This window comes from Protopterus annectens, chromosome 4.part0 (assembly GCF_019279795.1).
Source record: "Protopterus annectens isolate FY-2018-M chromosome 4.part0, PAN1.0, whole genome shotgun sequence".
Classification (NCBI taxonomy): domain Eukaryota; kingdom Metazoa; phylum Chordata; order Ceratodontiformes; family Protopteridae; genus Protopterus; species Protopterus annectens.
The window spans coordinates 1,006,329,911-1,006,353,763 of record NC_056733.1 but is presented as its reverse complement, the minus strand read 5'-3'; positions in this window follow the sequence as shown (position 1 = coordinate 1,006,353,763).

The following is a 23,853-nucleotide window of genomic DNA, read 5'->3' as shown; positions in this document are numbered from 1 at the left end:
AATCTCTGTTTATATACCAAATGTGCATGAGACAGAGGAGAGGGGCATTATTATTATGCATCATTTATTACACCACAATAAATCTCTTTTTTTATTCCCATGTCCATATTTCTTCTTCAGGTGTCTCCTGCTCCTCCTCTTTCTCCTTACTTTGGGGACTTGTTGATCCATCATGCTGTGACATAACCGAAGTTAGACTTTCCACACTAAATCCTTCAGTTTGCAAGTATGCCATAACTTCATCTTCTATTTTTTGTAACTTTTATTTATTTTATTTTTATTTTACATTTGTTAACCGGGCTAGTCTAACTGGATATATTTCCATTTTCAGTAGAGGCCCGGGGAGAAAAGCTCCACATATGTATAAAACACAGTTACATAATTTACAAAAAAATAAACAAACAATAAACTTGGAAAGAAAGAGGAAAGGAGGGGGAATATGCAAATATACAGGAAGACATCATGGGATTTATTATTCACATAACATAGCATGAGTGTATACCTCAATTTCACACCATAAAAATACAGTTAAAACTCATTTCAAGATAATTTATAGGAAGGTTATCTGAAGAGTAAAAGAGAGACAAGAAAACTACAGAAAGAATGAGTAGATGAAAAAAAATTATACTTGCAGTAAAGATAAAACAATCTTAAAGGAGGAAAAGGATAATAGAGAGTTAAAGCTTGTCAAAAGATGGTCATACAGATAGTAGAAGGAAAGGAGGAGGAAGGAGAGGGAGAGGGAGGAGTAGAGGGGATTATAGGGAGATCTAGTCGGGGTTACAACAGGGACATAACCATTGATTTTTAAGGTAGCTTCTGAGTTTTTGTTTGAACAGAATAGGAGTTGGAATAGAAGTAAGTTCAGTAGGAAGTTGATTCCAGTGTTTGCCAAGGGCGTTAGAGAAGAGGGAGTCACCAGCAAGGTTGTTGGATTTAGTTGAAGTTACTAGTAGTTTACTGGAGGAACGAAGTGAGTTCAGGTTAGAGTAGGGGGTCAAAAGTTTGGAGAGTGCAGGAGTGTTATTAGGTTGGTACAGAGCTCTATGGACAAAGGAGAGTTGGGAAAGAAGCAACATATTTTCTAATTCAAGCCAGTGAAGTTGTTGAAGGTTCAAGCAGTGGTGTGTTCTAAATTGATTACCAGTCACAAATCTAGCAATACTATTGTATGTGTTAGCCAATTTTGAGAGATTATTTTTCTTCAGGTTAGTGTAAATTGGTGAGGCGTAGAAAAGGGTTGAAATAAGGTGAGAGTGGGCAAGAGTAGCTTTGGCTGCAGGGGTTAAGAATGTTCTAATTCTGTTTAGGGAGCCCATTTTTCTGTTTACAGTTTTAATGGTGTTATTGATGTGACAATCATAGGTAAGATTGTTGTCAATCATGACACCTAGCAGTTTGGTAGTGGGGTCAGCTGATATGAGGGTACCATTAATAGATGAGATAGAGAAATCTAAAGTGGGGGATCTAGTAGTTGGTTTAAAGAGGAGGAGTTTAGTTTTTTTAGCATTTAAGAGTAGGCAGCATTTTAGGAACCAAGCTTCTACTGTGTGGAATACATTTTGAGTAATAGTTTGTAGCTGAGGAATGTTTTTAGCTGAGCAAATGAGAGTGGAATCATCAGCGTATTGAATACAAGTAGCTTGAGGGATAGCTGATTGTAGGTCATTTATAAAAAGGGAGAAAAGGAGAGGCCCAAGAATGGAGCCTTGTGAGACACCAAGAGAGATAGGAAGGAGAGAGGAGAGTTCTGCTTTACTTTTTCACCCCACAGAAAGCATTAAGTAAATTTGCTCCTAGCATCTGAAATGCTTTGCTACAAAATGTGTAAAACACTAGCATTCTTCTAAGATTTCACAAGCTGTTATAGATACAAAGTATACTTGCCCAAAGGATCCTGGTTAAGCCACATCTGCAGACACTCCAGTCTGTAGGTACATACACTTACAGGACTAGCAAATGCTTCATAATAGATCCAAATATACTTGTCCAAGGGATCCTGGTTAAGCCACATCTGCAGACACTCCAGTCTGTAGGTGCATACACTTACATGCCTAGCAAATGCTTCATAATAGATCCAAAGTATACTTGTCCAAGGGATCCTGGTTAAGCCACATCTGCAGACACTCCAGTCTGTAGGTGCATACACTTACAGGACTAGCAAATGCTTCATAATAGATCCAAATATACTTGTCCAAGGGATCCTGGTTAAGCCACATCTGGAGATGCTCCAGTCTGTAGGTGCATACACTTACAGGACTAGCAAATGCTTCATAATAGATCCAAATATACTTGTCCAAGGGATCCTGGTTAAGTCACATCTGCAGACACTCATCTGTAGGTATATACACTTACAGGACTAGCAAATGCTTCATAATAGATACAAAGTATACTTGTCCAAGGGATCCTGGTTAAGCCACATCTGCAGACGCTCCAGTCTGTAGGTGCATACACCTACAGGACTAGCAAATGCTTCATAATTTGCTTGTGACTCAAAAATGTATTCCATGACTGCTGATACAGTTTTGAAAATCTGTAAATATTTGTTTTATTAGGGAATGTATTGTGATAATTATTGTCATTACCATCTTCATTTCATGATTACTTTTTTTTATCTGTTTCTGAGTGTTTTTCTTATTGTACAGATGTATTAGGCATTTTGTATTTTACAGGGTACGTGAAATGCTAATAACTCTGTATATATTTAGTTAATCACAGTGTATTTATATTATTTGTTCTTTTTCCATGTATATGCTGTTGTATGTATATTGTTGCCATTTGGCCCTGGTCTTGGCGGAAAATGGTCCATGAGTTCATAGGCTATAACTAGTCTAGCTGCCATTATAGGCCATTTTAACCCTAGCTAATTTCCCTTTCAAAGGCAAGAATTAAAGCCTATTGCTTCACCTGTGAGGTAAACGCCTTAACCATTATGTCAACCCCTGTTGATTTACCCAGTTAATACATTTTATTTTATTTTTTTAACATTTGTTGACCAGGAAAGTCTGACTAGAACAAAGCCTATTTACAGGGGAGGCCTGGGGAGAAGCATTCCAGATGTGTGTCTTTGGAATGTGGGAGGAAACCGGAGTACCTGGAAGAAACCCATGCAAATGCAGAGAGGACATGCAGAGTCCACACAGAAGGCACCCCAGCCAAGAATCGAACTGGAGAACCTCTTGCTGTGAGGTGACAAGGTTAACAGTTGCATCACCCGATAAATAAGTAAACCTCTATGATGATCTCTCAAAATGTACTTGTAAAATCATAACTTCAGCTTCAACTTTTGCTACAGAGTTATATTCCACTTAGAAAAAGTGTTTAAACCCGATAGTCCCTACTAAAACCAAATGTACTGGGAAAATCAACATTTCTAATGGCTTGTGAGTATAAATATGTTATATAAAAAAGGACAAAAACTTTTGAAGTTCTGTAATAAATGTAAATCTACACACATTAAAGATTATATCTTAATGACCATCAAAGAACTGAAAGCTGTCATCGTGAATAACAAAGCTAAACACAAGTTGGTAGCCAAGGACAATTACAAATCCTTCAGAAAATTAAGAAACAACACTCAGCAGTGTTCTAAGCTAATTCAGAACAGCAACACCCCTCTCGGATCCAAAGAATATAACAAATATTATCACAGATAGGTTCAGCTCAGACCTTACCCAGGAAACAGTCATCAACATTCTGCACATCCCTGAATCCCAGAAATACCACTTCAATGGAACCAGACAACATATTTAGGATATCTAATAAATAGTCACACACGCCCTTGTAGAACTCCTTATAAAATTGCTTAATTTAAGATAATCAATGGACATACCCCCAAAGTATGCAGAATTGCTCTTGTGATGTTTCATCATTAATGGGACCCTAACACAAACTCCAGGAACTACAGACCTGTTAGTCTAACTAGTCTAATTTACATGGCCATGCAGCACATTTTGTCTGACTTCATAAACCATGATATCAAGAATATTATGCATCCTGACCCTAAGAGTTAGGATTCATCAAAGGGAGGTCATGCCTACTCAACTTAGCAAACTTCTTTCTGTTGGTTTCAGAGGCTGTAGATAGTTGGCACTCAATTCACATCCTATCAGGATCTGCAAAGGGATTGCCACCATCCACCATTTTGGTATTGTAAACAAATTAAGATGCCTAAATGTGGACTTGTATATGGTAAAGTGGATATCAAACTGGCAAAAAGATAGAAAGCATATAGCTAAAGTATTAAGTGACACCTAAGGAATCAAATAAGTAACTAGCAATTGTGTCACTGATATTGGTGCTGGGACCTCCAAACAGTAAATCCAGATCTGTGGATCACAAGGTTGGCTGTTATTGTCCAATTATCCATTGACATGGTATCACTACAGCAGGAAATAATCTACACAAACCCATGACGTATTGAAAAAGGGTTAAAATTAAATGCAAATAATGTAGCGTTGTTGCATATTGTTAAAAAAACCTCAATCTCCAATGTACACAAAAACGAGTACCTCATACCAAATTAACACAGTAATAAGAGATCTTGGCAAATGAGATGACAGTTCTGTGTCTTTTCACCACCATGTAGCATTATTAGTTAGGAAATCTTTCCATTTAGCAATGTGATATCTAAAGGCATTCCGTACAGCTTGAGAGAAGTTATTACTTCACTATAAAATGCACCAGTTGGACCAATTGTAGAGCATAGTGCCCCATTGGTATGTGCCTGCCCAGACGATTAGTACAGCTAGAAAGGACCTACCATTTCCTATCCCCAACTTTTACGAGCCTGAAAACACTGATCTGCCAAGACATGCTTGAAGCCCTAGTGTTACTCTGCCTGTTATAGATTGTCAGATGTAGATCTACGTTCTGCATTTCATTCCTTCAGGGACCAAACCTTCCTTGATCTCTTACATCACTGTGAGACAATTGGCTTCACTAACACTAGCTCTAAGGATTTGAAATCCCCATCTATATATAAACAAAACACACTGGAGGACAGATTTATTACCTAACATTTACCCCATCACTGGAATAAACTGCCTTTAAACATTAAACAGTGACATACTCACATCCTTCAAGACTTGCCTTGAAGATTGATGGACATGTGTACATTCATCCAGGGCCCGACTAGAACAAAGAGATACATCATGTGGGTGAGTATCACAAGGCACAAATGGTCCCATAACTGGCTTGTCTTATGATTCTAACAGGGCTGGGGGGGGTCAAGGGTAAGGAAAGATAAGATACATGAATTCTGTAATATATGGGGGCAGAGGAGTTTGACAGGGAGGAAGGATTCCATTTAGTAGAATGAATGACAAGAAATGTTGTGAGAATAGATAAAGACTAGTGAAGGTGGAGCTGTGAAGGAATGCCAAAAAATTATCAGGGAATGGCGGTGACATAGAAGGATTGTAGACAGGACCCAGCAGTATAATTATGGTGATGTAATGGAAGGGGTGGTGTGCGGGCACAGGAGAATACAAAAATCAGAATGGAAAAGTTACATTACCTGATTCATTTACAAGTTTTGTCAAAGGTAGGCTTTCATAGCTTTTTGAATGATGGGAATTGGGATCATCTTGATTTCAAAGAATTTTTATTTATTTAGTTATTTATTTGAAGAATGTATTTGCAGACGTGGATAAGATGCTGAGACTCAGCTCAAAGACTATATGATGTTGTGTACAGTTTAAACAATGAGCAGAGGGTGGGCTGGTCATCTAACAAATATACCCCTTAATGAAATATTTTGAATGGATTAGGAGGAATTTTATGGGCAAAGTCTGGCTACTACATTTTGATTAACATTATTTGGTGTTGAACTCCAGAGAGGAGGTGAACTGCAAACCTTGTGACTGGGTGACACAACCACTCGAGCTTGAATAACTGTAAATACTGAAGCTTAGTAAAGATACCGATGCTTGTTATAGTCTGAGGAAAAGGCAGAGGGCCACTGAAATACAAGATTTGTGAATAAGGTTTGGTCTGACCCTGCACAGCCTACCACGTTTCTACTTTTTTCTTTGATAAATTTGCTCGCAGGTTGTCTGATTTTCATCTCTGTGACTACGGAAACTTTGAAGAGACTAACTTTAACAGCCACTTCACTTATTTTACCAGATGATGAATGCATACTTAAGCCTCTGGATAAATTTAAGACAATAATATAAGTTTTGATTCATTTTACTGAAATGAAATAAAATCTCATAGTCATATAGCCAGTTTTGTAAGTTAATGAAACCAGCCTGCAGGTGGTCAATGCACTACCTGTAAACAGAAGGGCTAAATTGTTGGAGCATCATACAAGGAGATTCGAAGTTAGATGACATATTGTTTATATCTATAATCTATCTATGTATAGACGAAATTCCCAAGACGACAATCGCGAAACTTGAAATACCGAACCGTGTAAGTTTACCCAGGGCAAGTAAACACTTACCCAATAGAACACTGAAATATGCAGCACTATCTAAACCCACCTAAATGGGGGGGGGCTACACCCCCCACATTACCCTTAACTAAATATACCACCTCCAGGATCGCACTACAGTGGGAAAAGGGCAAAAATCCCCTTGTTGGAAACATTTTGGCTATGTGGTCATTCTTGAAAATGAAGTTTCAAAGTTCTTGTCTCTGCCTTCTCATCTTCGGTAATATGTTCTTTCATCCTGATGAAGTATACCCATATATATATATATATATATATATATATATATATATATATATATATATATATGTATTGAAAAGAAGGCTAACCAGTATAGCTCCCTCAGTGTTACCTGTCCTAATGGTTCAAGCACAAAACTAGGGTCTTTCCACTTAAGTACTGAGTTTATTTGGACTGATAAATTTTGCTATGTTCATAGGTAACTACTATACTAGATGCCTTTGTGGGCCATTTTACGCCTAGCTAATTTCTCTCAAAGGTGAGTCAAACCATGCACCATGCATTTCTAAGTTAAAAACATTAACCATTATGCAATCCCCAACTCAATGTATTTCCACAAAGTCTTATTCTATTTAGCTAACTCATTCACTCTAATAGAGCTCAGGAAGTTGCCAGTGGGCAGACCCTGAGCCTTTTGACAGAATCAAATTATATCCTCACATTTCAAACAAATGTTCATATCACTGGAACCATAGGGGTTGTGAAAAAGTATGAATGGCCAACTCATCAGCACAAACTATTTTTATTGTGGTAGTATTCATTAGTTTCTAGGCATTAAATTGAATTTTATATGCCATAGTAACCTCAGTAACTATTATATTTGTAATATTTTGTAAACAACTTACAATATCTCAGCAACCACTCAAGTTACACACATATTGTCAGTGGCATTTTGTTCATTTAACTGAGGGTTTTCATACAAGGCTAAGGAGTTATGTCTGTGTAACTTGGTTGTTGTGATATTTAGAAAAATGTGAAAATTATATCTATATAAATTAGTGTCATAAAAACAACAGTTAATATCTATTAACTTGCACTAGACAAAGGTCAAATATAAATGCAGTTGAGTTTGCTATTGTGTAAGCTTTAAGATTAAATATTTTAAAACCTCGTACATAGCATAGTTTTGGAATTATTGTTGCAAATATGAACAAGCAATATTTGACACCTAAAGGCATCAGTAGGAGTTAACTGCAGATGCACCTGGAGGTGTCACTCAGATGTAGTCCACAACAGCTTTAACTTCATTTGTTATTAAGTTTGTTATGGGCACAACCTGTGAATGCCAAGAGGGCATATGCACCTTGCCACATCCTGGCTGAAAACTATGCCATGTGGGACACATGAGATCACAGAATTCAATCTGAGCCATGAGCTGCATACGATTGAGGTGCTCAAAAAATGTTGACAGTTAATTGAATAGTGTGAAGAGGCTATAATATGTGAAGTCCATAGAAGTATCTCCTTATGGAATAATTATAATAGCCTTTCAGATGTACATTTTCCTAAAAGAGTGCTGGATTAATGCAAAGAATTGAGAAACAATGCTGTGTGCAGAAAGTTATAGATGATGTGTTGGAAGATTATCAGTAGCAGAGATATGGATTTAAGTTTGAACAGTAAGTTCATAATTGAGATGTGAAGGTTGGAGAATCCATAATAGACAGTAATATGGGGGTGCTCTGTTTGACGTGAACAGCCCTGAGATGATGTTTGTACAACTCATCTGCAATGTCATGTGATAATGTCAGATAAAAGACATGGCTGATGTTTTATCAGGATGTGACAGCTGTTTTATGCCTCACAAGACTATCTGTGGTTGTACTTGTCTTTGTTCTATTGGTGGTGGAGAATTTTTTGCTTTTTATTATCTGTGATTTCTACTTTGTTTCACAATTTTCTGTATTTTAATGCAGGGGAGTTCTGTGAAGATGGAGTTTCTAGAGTTACCTTGGATCACAAACACTCCAGATTTTGGGGCTAAGCCAGGGTGTGGATCTTGATCTAGTTTTTCCACATCTTATGCGTGTCATACTATTGAGGATGCTAAGAAAGGAAGAACTGAAACGACTCTCAGTGTTGCTTAGAATATGGTATGTAATGGGGACAGTGAGAAATGATATTAAGGTAGGCATCAGAACTGATGTTATTTACTAACTCACATATCTCTAAATACAACAAACCTGGGGTGATGATCAGTAAAGCATGCAGGTGTAATATCTGCCTGATGTATGTGGTCAGGGTTGGAAGCTGAAATCCTGTCAAGCACATTGTTTCTGCCAATGACCTCTCTGGATGCAATGATAATGATAAACTTGGCAAAGACAGATGGGTGACAATAGCCTAGGGAACAAGACCACTAAATAACGACATCAGCTGTTATCATTAGTTTCTTTGTATAGTATTGATATGTTTTTTGTGCATTTTGGGACACACAGATATAGGTCGGTGTAAGGGATCTGACTATGAGGTGAGTGTAAGGAATCAGACTGCACTTATTTTGTCTATGACTGTCAGTGTATCTATGCCGGTTGTATCTCAGGGTCAGGAGGTATAAATGATACAGTAAATCTGACCGACATTGACAATGGCTACACCCCTGCCCCTTCATGAGTTCTGCTCATGTTGTAGAGGCCATGGCCTATAGAAATGAAAGGTGTCAGAACTAAGCTTAGTTTGAAACAGAAATTAGAAAATATTATATGCCAGGATAGATAGAAATGAAATTCAAACAATTTCTTATAAAAACTCTTAAAATTTATATGAGCAGTTTTGATTACAGACATGATGTTCCAGAAAGATGCATTTAGACCATGCTGGGTGGCAGTTATAGAGTGTAATTAAGAATAATCTGAATGTCACCTGATTTCAGGAGTAATTGGAATGGGATTTGATTATGGTTTGCTTTCCAGAGTACTCTATATGATGATGACTCTTCACCAATATGTATATACTTACTGCAGCATTATATGAAAATGGACCACTGTGCAGGAATTTTAAGATTTATTATAGGTTCATAGGTAGGTACTAGGCTATCTGCCTGAGGGCATTTTTAAGCCTAGCCAGAGTGTGTCGGCTTTCACCACTCCATTGATTAATTAACTGAACCTCTGTCAAGCAGAGCTAATTAAGTGATCCCAGGGGTGTATTTTCTGTGACCCATCCACTCGTCAAGGCTTCTCTTGAAGAGTGTTAGTGAGGGGCTCTGCCTAATATAGTTAGGGATTTTGTTCCAAAGCATGGGGAGTCTCTGTGACAGGAATCTATCCCTCCAGCATGTTCTATTTATTGTTGTGGTGAGGTTTAGCTCACTAGAGTGAGTGGCTCGCAGTGACTTGGATTTCTTTAGGTGGAGCATGTCCATCAATTCTGAGTTGGACATGGCTTTGTAAGTCAGGCAGAGATCACCTCTGAGTAAGCGATATGCCACTGAGTACAGCTGGAGTTTTTTCAGTCGGGCTGCATAGGACATATATTTGAGGCCAGTAATACTCTTGGTGAGGTGCTTTTGTGGTCTTTCCAGCTGTTGAAAGTGTCTTGTGAGGTACATCCCATCCAAAATAGGGCATTGTACTCTATGATGGGTCTGATGAGTGACGAGTAGAGGAGCACTATAACCTCTTTATTTCTGGATGCAAACGCCTTAGTAATTAGATGGGCCACATAGAAGGATTTCCTAACTACTTTGGCAATATAATTGTCAAAGGAGAGATTACTATCTACCTGGGTCCCCAGATCTCTTATTACCTCTTCTGTATTAAGGGGGCTGCCGCCTATGTGGTAATTCGTGGGTGTTTTGTTTTTCCCAAACGGGATGACTATGCATTTTGTGGCATTTAGCTTGAGGCCATGACTTTGACACCATGTGTCTGTCTCAGTAAGGCCTTTCTGAAGGATGTCCATGTCAGCCGGAGAGTCAATTATGGCTCCCAGTTTGCAGTCATCGGCGAACTTGGTTAGCCATAGTCCTCCTGTGTTTGCCTGTACTTCTGAGAAGTATATGCCAAACAGTAGGGGTCCCAGGACCGAGCCTTGTGTGACACCACTTGTGACTGGTTTAGAGTCAGACCTGGAGCTCGCTATTCTTACCATGTGAGTTCTGTCTGTAAGCCAGATGGCAACCCATCTCATGACGTAGGGGTTTATGTTCAGGCTGGTGAGTCTTTCTATAATACCCTAGTGAGGAATGGTGTTGAATGCCTTGGCGAGATCAAGCTAGGCTGTGTGAACCATCTTTCCCTTGTCTATGACCTTGGTGACTGTCTCGAAGAAGTCAACCAGGTTTAGTAGGTATGATCTGCCCTTAACAAAGCCAAACTGGGTCAGGCTCAAGTGTGTGGAGGTTCCCAATGTCTTTGTTAATGAGTTCCATGATGATGCGCTCCATAGCCTTGCAGACCAGGCTAGTCAGGCTTATGGGGGCGATAGTTACCAGGGTCAGTTGTGGCCCCTCCTTTGTGGAGCAGAATAACCATTGCTGTGCACCTTTCTATGGGCATGTAGCCTGCGGAGAGGCTGAGGTTGAACAGCGTGTTTAGGCGGGGGGTTAGCTCATTCTGTAGTTCGTGCAAGACGCAGCCTGGGACACCATCTGGCCCCATTGATGCTGTGTTTTTTGCTTTTGAAAGGGCTGTTTTCACCTGTGCTTCTGTGATTTCCGGGACAAAACACTTTTCCGATATTGTTATGGGCCCTTTTGAAGATGAGTGGGAGGTGAAGTTTGCACTGAATCTATCTGCCAGGCTGTTGGCAATATCAGTTGGTTCAGTATATTTTGTGCTATTTTGCACTAACTCAGAGCATATCTGCGAGTTGCCACTTAGATTCTTGACATAGCTAAAGAAGGCTTTGTGGTTATCTTTCGAATCCTTGGCTATTTTTCTTTCGAAGTTAGCCTTGGATGATTTTATGAGGGACCTTAGTTTCTTACTGATACTGATCAGAGATGTCTTTCCTTCTTGGGATTTGCTTTTTTTCTGAACTAGTTTCCTCCTTCTGTTGTATAACCTGTTTATGGCAGGGGTCCAACAGACTGGTTTCCTTCTCTTATGGGAGTGAGTCTTGGTCTTGCTAGGGATGGCACGATCCATGCATCCTTGTAGGTGCTCATAGAGTGCAATTGTAAAGGATTCTACATCTTGGGCAGTGTTCTCATTTAGGGTGGGGGCTGTGAAACTTACCATCTTTGCCTTAAGTAAGGTGAAGTTTCCTTTAGAAAAGTTTTTCACTGTGGTTTCTTTGGTTGGGGTGGTAGTGGGGTGTGGCCATCCAGGGTGATTAGTTTATGGTCTGATCTAAGCAGTGACAGGTTGACCTCCGGTACGAAACACCTGTCGCCCATGTTGGTGATGACCAGGTTCACTATGTTGTTGCCTCTGGTAGGGGAGTTTACCAGCTGATCCAGGGCATTTGAGTTGATAAATTCCAGGAAGTGCTGAGCCTGGGAGTTTGAACTCAAGTAGTTTCCCAGTTAATGGTAGGGTAATTGAAATTGCCCAATATCAGGGTGTTCGGTAGGATCTTCATGTTTTCCAGTGTCTCCAGAAAGGCGGAGTGGTGGTCCTGGGTCATGGAGGGTGATCTATAGCAGGCCACAATTTACATTTCAGATTTGCCCGATGTTAGTTGCACATGGATGATCTCAGAGGTATCATGCTGCGCCACTAACCTGGAGGTGTGAGTATCCTTGAATATGGATACACCGCCTACTTTTGTGTTTCGGTCCATGTTCTGTGGCTGAAATGTGTGGTATGAGTTGTAGCCCAGTAGTGCTGGAGTGCTATCTGGAGCCTTGGACCAGGTTTCAGTTACTGCACAGATGTCGACGTTCTCCATACTTAGGAGTGCTTCAAGCACATGCATTTTGAGATTTAAACTCCTGGCGTTGAGTAGCATAACCCTCATTTTTTTACTTTTGCTGTTTATGGTGGTGGATTTGAATTTTAAGCCTTGCCTAAAAAAGGCACTGTGGGGGCAGCAAGAGCCTTGGCCAGTATTCGAATGCCAAGGGGTGACAGTTGCAAGCCTTCTCTTGTGAAGCAACGCGGCTTGTTGAGCATGTCATCCTAGGCTGATAGACACTGGATCCCCTTTGAATGACACCAGAAGCTTAGCCAGTTGTTGAAATTGAACATTTTTTCTTTATACTGAGGTATCATTCTTGGTGAGGGCAGGATGCTACTCAGTGTCAGGGTCATACCAGCCTGGGCTACATGATCAGAGAGCTCTTCCATGTCTCTTTTCATGTAGTCCAGGGAGGTACATCTCAGGTCATTCACACCAACATGAACAATGACAGAGTAATATTTGTACATGTTCTGGAGTGACCTGAGTGCTTGTGTTATGTGGCAGATTCTGGCTCCTGATAGGCAGCTAACAGTAACCTTCTGCTTGTCCAGCCTAGTGAGTGGGGCGTCAGTGTGCCTGACTATTGAGTCACCTATTACTAGTGTGTTAGGTATGTTATTTCACCTTAAGGGCTGTGATTGTGTGGCACACTGATTTTGTGTTTTATGTGTTGTCTGGTTTGTGATGGGAGGTGCAGGTTTTGTGGGTGTTTGCTTTGGAGCTCTCTCATGCTTTTGCAGGTTTTTATTTAGAGCATCCAAGTATGATTTTGTGTATTTATGTGCATTTTTGCCAGTGATGGTTTAGTAGGTCTATGTAAGGCTGGAGGTGTAGTGCAAATGTTAACCTTCTCCTCATGACTGTCTATTTCAGTCTTGGGCGGAGAGACCTTAGCCTCCACTTTGGATGTATAATTGCATCTCTCGCATATGTTAGTGTTTTGTGGTAGGAGGAGAGGGCTGTCTGTGTACATGAGGCAGTTGTAACATTGCCTCAGGATACCCAGATTCACCAGCTGGACTGGAGAGTACACCTGAAGTTGCCCTTTGGTCATGCCTGAATAGTTGGGTGAGCTGCTTAGTCGCTTGGTTGGTGAGGGGTGGCTAAAGAGCCTTGCCCTGCTGGGCAGTAAAGTGTCGGGGTATATTCATGCTTGCTACTAGGTCTGAGTAAGTGCTGGACGGTAGGATGTTTTTTGAGTGCTTAGGTTGAGAGTTAGACTAGTTTCAAGTGAAAAACTGAAGAGGAGACTTAGTGGAGCCGGGAATAATTTAACCCTAGCTAGCCAGTGCTGCCCGGCACACAAAACCATGCAAACGCAGTTTTTAAACTACTAACTTCTGGACTGGAACCACTCCTCTAGGGACAGGTGGCTGCTCAAAGTTCCCCTCTCTCACAAGTGAACAGAGAAACTTCCCTCTATCCAAGTAAGGTATGGGCAACTCAGAAACTTGTAACACAGCCCTGAATTCAGCACTAGCCTGAAAACTGGACTATACTAGCTTAGAAAGGCGGGGGACAAGAAATTTTTTTTTTTGAAAAGATAAGGCAAAAACAGTAAAAAGTACACTTAAAACAGCTTTAAACAACTACAAGCAATCAGAAAAGGCTATCACACTTTAGTGTGTAGCCTACAGCAGTTAAACAATTTATTTAAACAAAAAACAGCTTTTTAAAAGTGCAAGCAGTCGAATAAGTACAATATGTGAAAAAAACAAACTTTTAAATCACAATAAGTGCTGGAAAAAATCAGCGTTTAGGCGGAAAACAGTTAAGTACAGCAAGAAAATACAGAAAACTGATAATCACTCCAAAGTCTCTCTTTTAAGCTAGAAGGCGTGTATCAGTTTAAGGCTTTCTAGTGCTTTCCAGTAGGTTAGTTAGAGGAAAGAAGGGAAACAAGCTTAGATGTGGTCTTTTAAACCAGAAAGTTGAAAGAGATGGATAACTTCTTGAATGATCAATAAACTACAGTTCCGGCCAAGAACCACTCCTCTTGTGGTAGACAGGCTACCTAGTCCTTACCACTCCCACTGATATGCTAGCAGGCTTCCCTCCAACACAGAAAGGCTTGCGGGGCTCAGAAGCTTACCAACAGTCCTGGATACAGCATCTTTGTAGCTGGGCTAGGCTAGTAACAGGAAAGGTGGGAAACAGCGCAAGTGCGGCTTTTAAACCAGAAAGTTGAAAGAGTTGGGGAAAAACTGCCCAAACAGCTAGTTGCTACAATTTCTGGGCCAGGAACCACTCCTTTTGTGGTAGATAGGCTACCTAATGCTTACCACTCCCACTGATAAGCTAGAAGGCTTCCCTCCAACTCAGAAAGGCTTGGGGGGGGGGGGTCAGAAGATTACAAAGAGTCCTGGATACAGCAAGTCTGTACCTGGACTAGACTAGTAACAGGAAAGGCAGGAAACAAGCACAAACACAAGCTTTTGAATCAGAAGATTGAAAGAGATGGAAGAGCTTCCCAAACGGCCAATAAACTATAATTTCTGGGCCAGAAGCCTCCTTTTGTTGTAGATCGGCTACCTAGTGCTTACCACTCCCACTGATAAGCTAGAAGGCTTCCCTCCAACACAGAAAGGCTTGAGGGCCTCAGGAGCTTACAAACAGACCTGGATACAGCAAGTCTGTATCTGGACTAGACAAGTTACAGAAAAGGCAGGAAACAAGCTAGGATTTTTTTTTTTTACAGAAAAGCAGCTAAAACAGCAGTAAATACAATTCAAATGCAGTGCAGGCTAGCACACGTGTATCAATATTACGGCAAATACAGTTTAAATAAATGCAATTAACAAATGACTAAAAAACAAGTGCAAAAGGCATTAAATTACAAGGCTACTAACAAGCAGTAATAAGTGCAGAGTAAGTAACAGCACACAGAACAGCAACTAAGACAGTTACAGTAAGAGCAGCTGAATATATATATATATATGTGTGTGTGTGTGTGTGTGTGTGTGTGTGTGTGTGTGTATATATATATATATATATATATATATATATACATATATATTTTTTTTTTTTTTTTTTTTGAGGGAGGGAGGGAACACAGCAGCATTAAGAGGCTACAGGGGTTGTCCTCAAATGCTTTCTTTGTACACAGTAGGAGTGCCTGAAATCAGAATATGATCTCACTGCACTCAATTGAGTGAGCAAATGAGATGGGCCCAGAAAGAGTATCCAAATACAAACTTACAAGAGGGGCGGGCAGTTTCAAAGCCACCAAGATTAACACCAAGACAAAAACAGGGAAGGTGGATGGGAAAAACACAGTGGAGACAACAAGAGACAGAAATAATACAGCACCACTATAAATAATAAGCAAGTGTATAAATACAGCACAGTGCAAATTAAGTTGCAAAAAGTGTACTTATATATTAAGTCTCTAACCTTGGAGTGATTGCCAACTCTCCTACCTGAGATCCTATGGATAAATTTGGTGCTCCTAAGAGAGCATGCCAGCCCATTTGTTCCTCTGGGAGGTGAGAGTTGTGTGATGGAAGTGATTTTGTTAGCCTATGCAGAGTAAAAGGGCATTTTTGTTCGCATTCCTAATAGTCTCTCTCTCTCTCTCTGGTCACAGGGCTTCTGCAATGGATTGCATCACAAGTGAAGGATGTGCACTTCAGTGAATGCAATCAGGAGCGGCCTTAAGTCAACTGGTGCCCTAGACAAAAGGGCTCCACGGTGCCCCCACCACACCACCCAGTGCCCCCATCCTGGTCTACCTACATTATATAAATACTGAAAAAGCGCCCTTGCTAGAGCGGCTCCATAGGCGACCGCCTATTTGGCCTATGCCTAAGGCCGGCTATGAATGCAATTCACTCAGTAAGTGGCGCATCACAAAATGCAGGCCCAATTATCAGGATCTCTTGTATAGACCAGTCTGCAACCTGTCCCTGTCCTTTCACTGAGATTCAGAAATGATTGTCAATAATGCGTTTGCCATCAGGGCTGAAGCAGGTTAGCTCTTTGTTTCTGTGTTGTAAGATCTAACAAGCCACTTGCTGCAAATGTTGCAGTTTGCTACATTTTCAAACAAGAAAGAGATTTTTTTGGCCCTCAAATATGACAGGATGTAAGACCTTTTTTCCTCCTCAATATAAAAGTTGAGGGGTCACTAGAGTGACATTGGCATATTTTATTTTATTTTATTTATTTAACATTTGTTGACCGGGAATGTCTGACTAGGTTCCACAGAGCCTGTTTTCAGCAGAGGCCCGGGGAGAAATGCTCCAGATGCATGTCTTTGGAATGTGGGAGGAAACCGGAGTACCCGGAGGAAACCCACGCGAACACAGGGAGAACATGCAAACTCCACACAGAATCAGGATATTGATCAGAATCAGTAGCTACAGCTCCGAAGTGTAGGGTATTGCTGTCATTGCTGTATCTGTGCTTAACTTGTTTAACAACAGCATTGTGCATTTTATTTTAATTTTACTATTTAACCATTGCTTAGTTGTTCACTGGCTTTGTAGCTCTCTAGATTTCATTCATTTTTTAATGCACCAGTATCCTAAACTGGGCAGGTTATACCTGCATTTGCCATGTCTGTAAAACAACTGTAGTTAACCTCTTTACTACACTACTGAGCAATTCCTTTTTTTTTTTTTTTTGCATTTTAATATTTCACAGATTTTTTCATTTATTATTGCCTTTGCACACTAGTTTCTATCTATCTACACTGTTGCTGTCTTTAATTTTACATTGTTTTGCTGACTGTTGTTTCTCCTTTCAGGGCTTGTCTTAATTAAATGTACCACATTATACTGACCATTGTACTTGTCTTAGTCTGTTTTTCTACATTTATTTTCATTTTGTTCTGCATAACCAGCAAAGGAGCAAGTGGCTGTGAGGCAGGATTCACTATCCTCTGCAGTGACCATTGTTCATAGGTTCATAGGTTCATACTAGACTATCTGCCCTGGGGAAATTATAAGCCTAGCCCGATTCTGTATGGCTTACGCCACCCCTTGATTTGAGTATACTGTGCCCTTTTTAAGGTTTAGTTTACTGTGCCTCTGTCTAGTAGTGACACGGGAGTAATCCCTGGGACAATCCTACGATCCCCCATCCACTTATCGAGATTCTTCTTGAAGAGATTCAGTGAGGTGCTCTGCCTCACATGAACTGGAATTCTATTCCAGAGCGAAGGGAGCCTCTGGGTTATGAACCTGTCCCTCCAGCAAGTTCTATTTATTTCTGTGCTGAGGTTCAAGTCCCTCGAGCGTGTGGCTCTAAGGGATTTAGATTTACTGAGGTGGAGCATGTCCATTAATTCTGGATTTGACATAGCTTTGTATGTCAGGCATAGATCGCCTCGAAGTAGGTGGTATGCAACTGAGTAGAGCTGGAGTTTTTTTAACCGAGCAGCATATGGCATCTGTTTGAGACCCTTGATCCTCTTGGTGAGATACTTTTGGGGTCTTTCTAATTGCTGCAGGTGTCGGGTAATGTACATCACAAAAGGGGCATTGTATTCTATGATGGGCCTGATGAGGGATGAATAAAGGGGCACGATTACCTCTCTTGATCTAGATGTGAAACCCTTCGTGATGAGGTGGGCTATGTAGAAGGTCTTTCTAACCACTTTGGCAATGTGGTTTTCAAAGGAGAGATTGCTATCAACTTGGGTCCCCAGGTCCCTAATAACTTTCTCTGTACTTAATGGGTTTCCGCCTATGTGGTAATTTGTGGGCACATTGTTTTTGCCAAAGGGTATGACTATACATTGGCATTTAGCTTTAAACCATGGTGCTGGCACGAGTTATCTGTCTCTGTGAGACCTTTTTGAAGGATGTTTGTGTCAGCTGGAGAGTTGATTATGGCGCCCAGTTTGCAGTCATCTGCGAACTTGGTGGGCCATAGTCCTCCCACGTTTGCCTGTACCTCGGAAAAGTATATACCGAACAAGAGTGGTCCCAGGACAGAACCCTGTGGGATGCCACTTGTGACCGGTTTCGAGTCTGACATGGCTCCAGCAACTCTCACTCTGTGGGTTCTGTCTTTGAGCCAGTTTGCGACCCATCTTGTGACATAGGGGTTTATATTTAAGCTGGATAGCTTATCTATGATGCCCGAGTGGGGTATTGTGTCAAATGCCTTTGCAAGGTCCAGATAGGCTGTGTGGACTACCTTCCCTTCATCTATGGCTTTGGTGACTGTTTCAAAGAAGTCAACCAGGTTCAAAAGGCCGGATCTGCCCTTGACAAAGCCAAACTGGGTAGGATCTAGTGTCTGTAGGTCCCCAATGTCTTTGTTTATGAGCTCCATGATGATCCTCTCCATAGCCTTGCAGACTAAGCTAGTCAGGCTTATGGGGCGATAGTTTCCAGGGTCCGTAGAGGCTCCACCTTTGTGGAGTGGGACCACTGTTGCTGTACGCCATTCTGTGGGCACATATCCTGTAGTGAGGCTGAGATTGTATAGCTGTTTTATTTGAGGGATTAGTTCCTCTTGTAGTTCATGTAGGACGCAACCTGGGACACCATCTGGTCTCATGGAAGCAGTGTTTTTTGCTTTGGAGAGGGCAGCCTTCACCTGAGCATCTGAGATGTTTGGGAGGAAGCCCTCTGCCGGGATAGATACTTGCTCTTTTGGGGGGGAGAAGTTTGCACTGAACCTGTCTGCCAGGATATTGGCGATGTCTGTGGGTTCAGTGTATTTTTTGTCATTTAGAATCAACTCAGAACAAGTCTGGGAGTTGCATCCCAGGTTTCTAACATAACTGAAAAAAGCCTTATGATTGTCTTTGGTGTTCTGTGCAATTTTTCTCTTGAAGCTGGCCTTGGAGGAATTTATGAGGGATCGTAATTTTTTGCTAGTACTGATCAGAGATGCCTTCCCTATTAGGGATTTTGCTCTATCATGTAGTAGCTTCCTCCTTCTGTTGTACAGTTTATTTATGGCAGGGGTCCACCAGACTGGATGCCTGCCTTTGGATGATTGGGTCATGGTTTTGTTTGGGATAGCATGATCCATGCATTCCTGGAGATGTCCGTAGAATGCATTTATATAGGATTCTGCAGTTTGGGCTGTAGTTTCCACTGGCCCTGGGGCCTTGAAGGATTCCACTTCGGTTTTGAGAAGTGAGAAGTTCACTTTGAGAAGTTTTTCACTGTGGTTTTCTGGGCTGGTGGGTGGGGTCGGGATGTGGACATTCAGTGAAATTAATTTATGGTCTGATCTTACCAATGAGGGATATACTTCTGGTGTGGAGCATAGAGTCCCCATGTTGGTAATGATCAGGTCTAGTATGTTGTCCCTCTTGTGGGAGTGGTGACTAGTTGTTCCATAGCATTTGAGTTTATAATTTCCAGGAATCTTTGGGCTAGGGTGCTGGGGCTTGAGTAGTGCTCCCAGTCAATGTTTGGGTAGTTGAAGTCACCCAATATAATGGTGTTCGGAGAGATCTTCATGTTCTCCAATGTTTTCAGGAAAGCCGAATGGGATTCCTGACTTTGAGAGGGTGGTCTGTAGGATGCTATAAACTGAAAAGCAGTCTTGCCCACTGTTAGTTGCACATGGATGGTCTCCGATACTGCAATGCCACTAACCTGGAGGTGTGGATATCCTTGATAAATATGGAAACTCCCCCTCCTTTTGTGGTTCGGTCTGGGTTTTGGGGCCGAAAAGCATGATACGAGGTATAGCCTGGTAGTGCTGGGATGCTCTCTGGAGCCTTGAACCAGGTTTCAGTCACTGCACAGATATCGATGTTCTCCATACTGAGGAGAGCTTCGAGTGTGTGCATCTTGAGGTTAAGACTTCTGGCATTTAGCAGCATTACCCTTAGTTTCTTGTTCCTTGTGCTGTCTATGGGGGTGGGTTTGACTTTTGAGCCTTGCCTAAAAAAGGCACTATGGGGGTGGCAAGAGCCTTTGCCAATATCCGAAAGCCCAGTGGTGACAGGTGCAAGCCGTCCCTAGCGAAGCAACGTGGCTTGTCGAGCATGTCATCCCAGGCTGACAGACACTGGATCCCCTTTGAATGACACCAAAATTTTAGCCAGTTGTTAAAATCGATCATTTTGTCTTTGTACTGTGGCATCATTCTAGGTGAGGGTAAGATGCTGCTCAAGGTCAGGGTCATACCAGCCTGGGCTACATGATCAGAGAGCTCCTCTATGTCTCTTTTCATGTAGTCCAGGGAGGTACATCTCAGGTCATTCACACCAGCATATACAATGACTGAGTCGTATTTGTATTTGCTTTGGAGTGACCTGAGTGCTTGCGTTATGTGCTTATTAACAGTACCTATCTGCAGGATGACAGAGGTTGATATCTAGAGGACCGCCGGAGAGCTTGGTGGAGGCCTCCATTGCTGTTTCTCAATGGGTTGTGTATGTTCCTTAGCAGAGACTGAAGCAGAGTGGAGGTCTAAAGTCATCTGGCATGAAGTCTATTGCCTGATTAGCACCATGGCAGACATTCAGCTTGACACCTGTAGTGACAGCCTGGAGTGTCTCCTCCTGTGGTTAATAGAGTCATATAACCAGCCAGCTCCAAACATCATGCTGTCAAGGGTGGGCCACCCATGATGTCAGTCACAGAGGTGACTAACTTCTAGATGAGTTCCCCTATTAGAGTCCAACTTTGCAGGGTGTCTTCATCCCACCATATCCCCCCACCTTATCATGGCATTCCCCTTCCTTATGTGTGTCTCTCATCCTTCCTTATTTGTGGTCCAATCCTTATCACCAGTTGTTGAACCTCTGTTTGTCTGTGTATTCACATTTGCCCCCTCTTTTGCATAAATGCATCCCTTTTAGTCTTTCTATACATTATATGTAAAGTTCCAATTGAAAAGGAACTTCATCAGAGACAATGTGATCTCTGCTTCCTTCCTTTCATAGTTAAAAAAGGTGACAAAAAACACTGGTGAAAATTTAAAGATATACACACATTAAAATATCATGTACTATTCCCAAACTTCCTGCATCAAATATATATGCATGCTAAACACCAATACCATTAATTATAAAAGTAAATACCGTGTAAAAACCATAAAAGCAGATGCATTAAGAATTAGTAAACAGTAAACTCATGAAATAGCTTATATGATCAATTTAATTATTTAAAAACATTTCAGAAAAGTTTGATTATAGAAGTCCTATGACAGGCAGTCTGACTTTATTTTCAAAATAGGTTTGACAGATATGTCATTAATACCTGATGGTGTAGTGGCATTAAATAAAAGTTGACAGTGAAGCTTCCTTTCCTCAACTAAGGTTTCCCAGTTACCACCCCTTTCCGGGCATTCCACCTTCTCTAAACTGATAAAGCCAAATTTCTTAAAATACTTGCACACCTAAGAATGCTTGTAAAGGGTATTACAAGTGCTGGCTTTACCAGTTGCACACACATGCTGATAGATTCTTGTCTGCAAAGGTCCAATAGCTTTCCTACATAGAATACTGGACAAGATAGGCAGAAGGCTATAAACACAACACCCTTAGTATTGCACTCAAATCTGACCATGTCTATAATCAAGCTAGGAAAATCTTCCACAGAAAAATCTACTGCCTTCAAAATAAATCTACATTGTTTGCAGGTTCTGCACCACTTCATGTCCCAACCTTTGGTTGAGACATTGTCCTAACTCCTGCCTGCTTCTAGGATGGTTTTAAAATTTTTATTATTTTTAAAAGCAAATCTAGGTTGTTGCCCCAATCGGTTGGTTAACCCAAGGCATCCAAAAACATTACTCCACTTTGTTTTGATGGAACTTTTCAAAGAATGGATGTCTTTGCTGTACTGGAGGACCAACACCTGTGAAGGGTTATCTGGAATGTTATCATTGTTCTTATTCTGACCCACCGTGGAGCCAGGTTGTCATATAATGGAGCCATATTGAGAATTTCTGTGGTCTATCACACAAAACTACTAATATCGTCCAACATGCCCTGTGGGTATTCCCTGCTTTTAAACATTTCACAAAGTTTGAGAGCTTCAGCTTGGAAGTTGGTGTCATCAGAAACAAATCTGCTAAGCCCGATCAGTTGGCCTTTCACCAAATTCTTTTCCTGCCATTCAGGGCGTTGACTATTGAAATGCAAATATGCATTCAAAAAAGTGGTTTTCCTAAAAATGTTGTACTTGTATCTTTGTTCCTCAAATTTTTTGTACAATATGATGTTGAGAAAATCAAAAGAATATGTGTTCCATTGGTGGGTAAATTCTAGGAAGTTGGTGGAGAGGTTTAAAAAGTCTATAAAAGACTTCAATTCCTCTGAACTGCCATGCTATAAAATAAATCTATCATCCAGGTACCTGAGATAAACTCCAATCATAGAAGAAAAAGGTGAAATTAAAACCATGGGGTCTTCCAGAACCACAAAACTATGTTGGCAAATACGGGAGCTGAAGCTGCCCCCATGGCCACACCTCTGCATTGTTTGTATTATTCAACTTTATAGTATACAAAGTTGTTAGTTAGCACAAGCTCCATACACTGGAGGATCAATCTAACTTCAGTATTACTCAAATCTGTGCCCCTTACCATAGCTTGATGAAACCAGTCCAACTCCTCCTAGTGGGGGATGACAGAAAATAAGTCTTTAATGTGTATTCTAACAAAGAGGGCCTCGCGCAAAATCATGGGTTTAGATATGATCTCAAGAAAAGGCCAAGAGTCCTTTAGTATATGTTGCGTATCCACTGTAAATAATTTAAGCTTAAAGTCAACAAATTTGGCCAAAGGTTCCCCCATAGATCTAATAGGTTGCAGGAAATAAGGAAGAGAGAAGCCACTCAACTTGTAGCCCCCAATAAGGACACCGCCAACAGTTTTTTGGAGAACCAAGCACTGGAACAGACAATTTTGGAAGTAATCCTCCCGGAGTCTGTGGCAAAGGAAAAAGAAGGTACTGATTCTGTTTTTAATTGTGGGGGTTGTGTGATATACAGTTTTCCCCACGTAACATCACTCACATCTTTGTTGTTTAGCATGCATATATATTTGATGCAGGAAGTTTGAGAATAGTACTTGAAATTTTAATGTTGGTATATCTTTAAATTTTTGCCTGTGTTTTTTTAGTGTCTTTTTTAAGTGTATAATCGGAAGGAAGTAGAGATCACATTTTTCTGATGAAGTTCTTTTTCAATTGGAATGAAAGCGCTGAAATCTTTGTGTAATTAAAAACTTGGTTGTGTTCTGATGCGGCATTTTTTAAAAAATTTTATTTGAGTCCAACAAGTATGCTGATTGTGGTTTTGTGTATGTACTATATGTCCACGTTTGTCCTTTTTGGCATTCCTGTACCCTCCCTCTTACCCACAACTTCCCAGTGCTTCCTTCCCCTTTGTGTATGTGTCCCACAAAAAAAGTATAACCTTCCTTTCCACCTCATATGACTCTTCCCTTGCCATTGTTCTGTTCTTCATTGGTCTTCTTGTTCTTTGCCCTTTCTGAATTCCCTAACACCATATTTCCTTCCTATTTTCAAAACAAAACCAGTTTGCACTTTGCTGCGTAACCCTTGTATGGCCTACCAGCTATACCTGCATTGCAGTTATGCGGTCTGTGATAATACTCAAAGT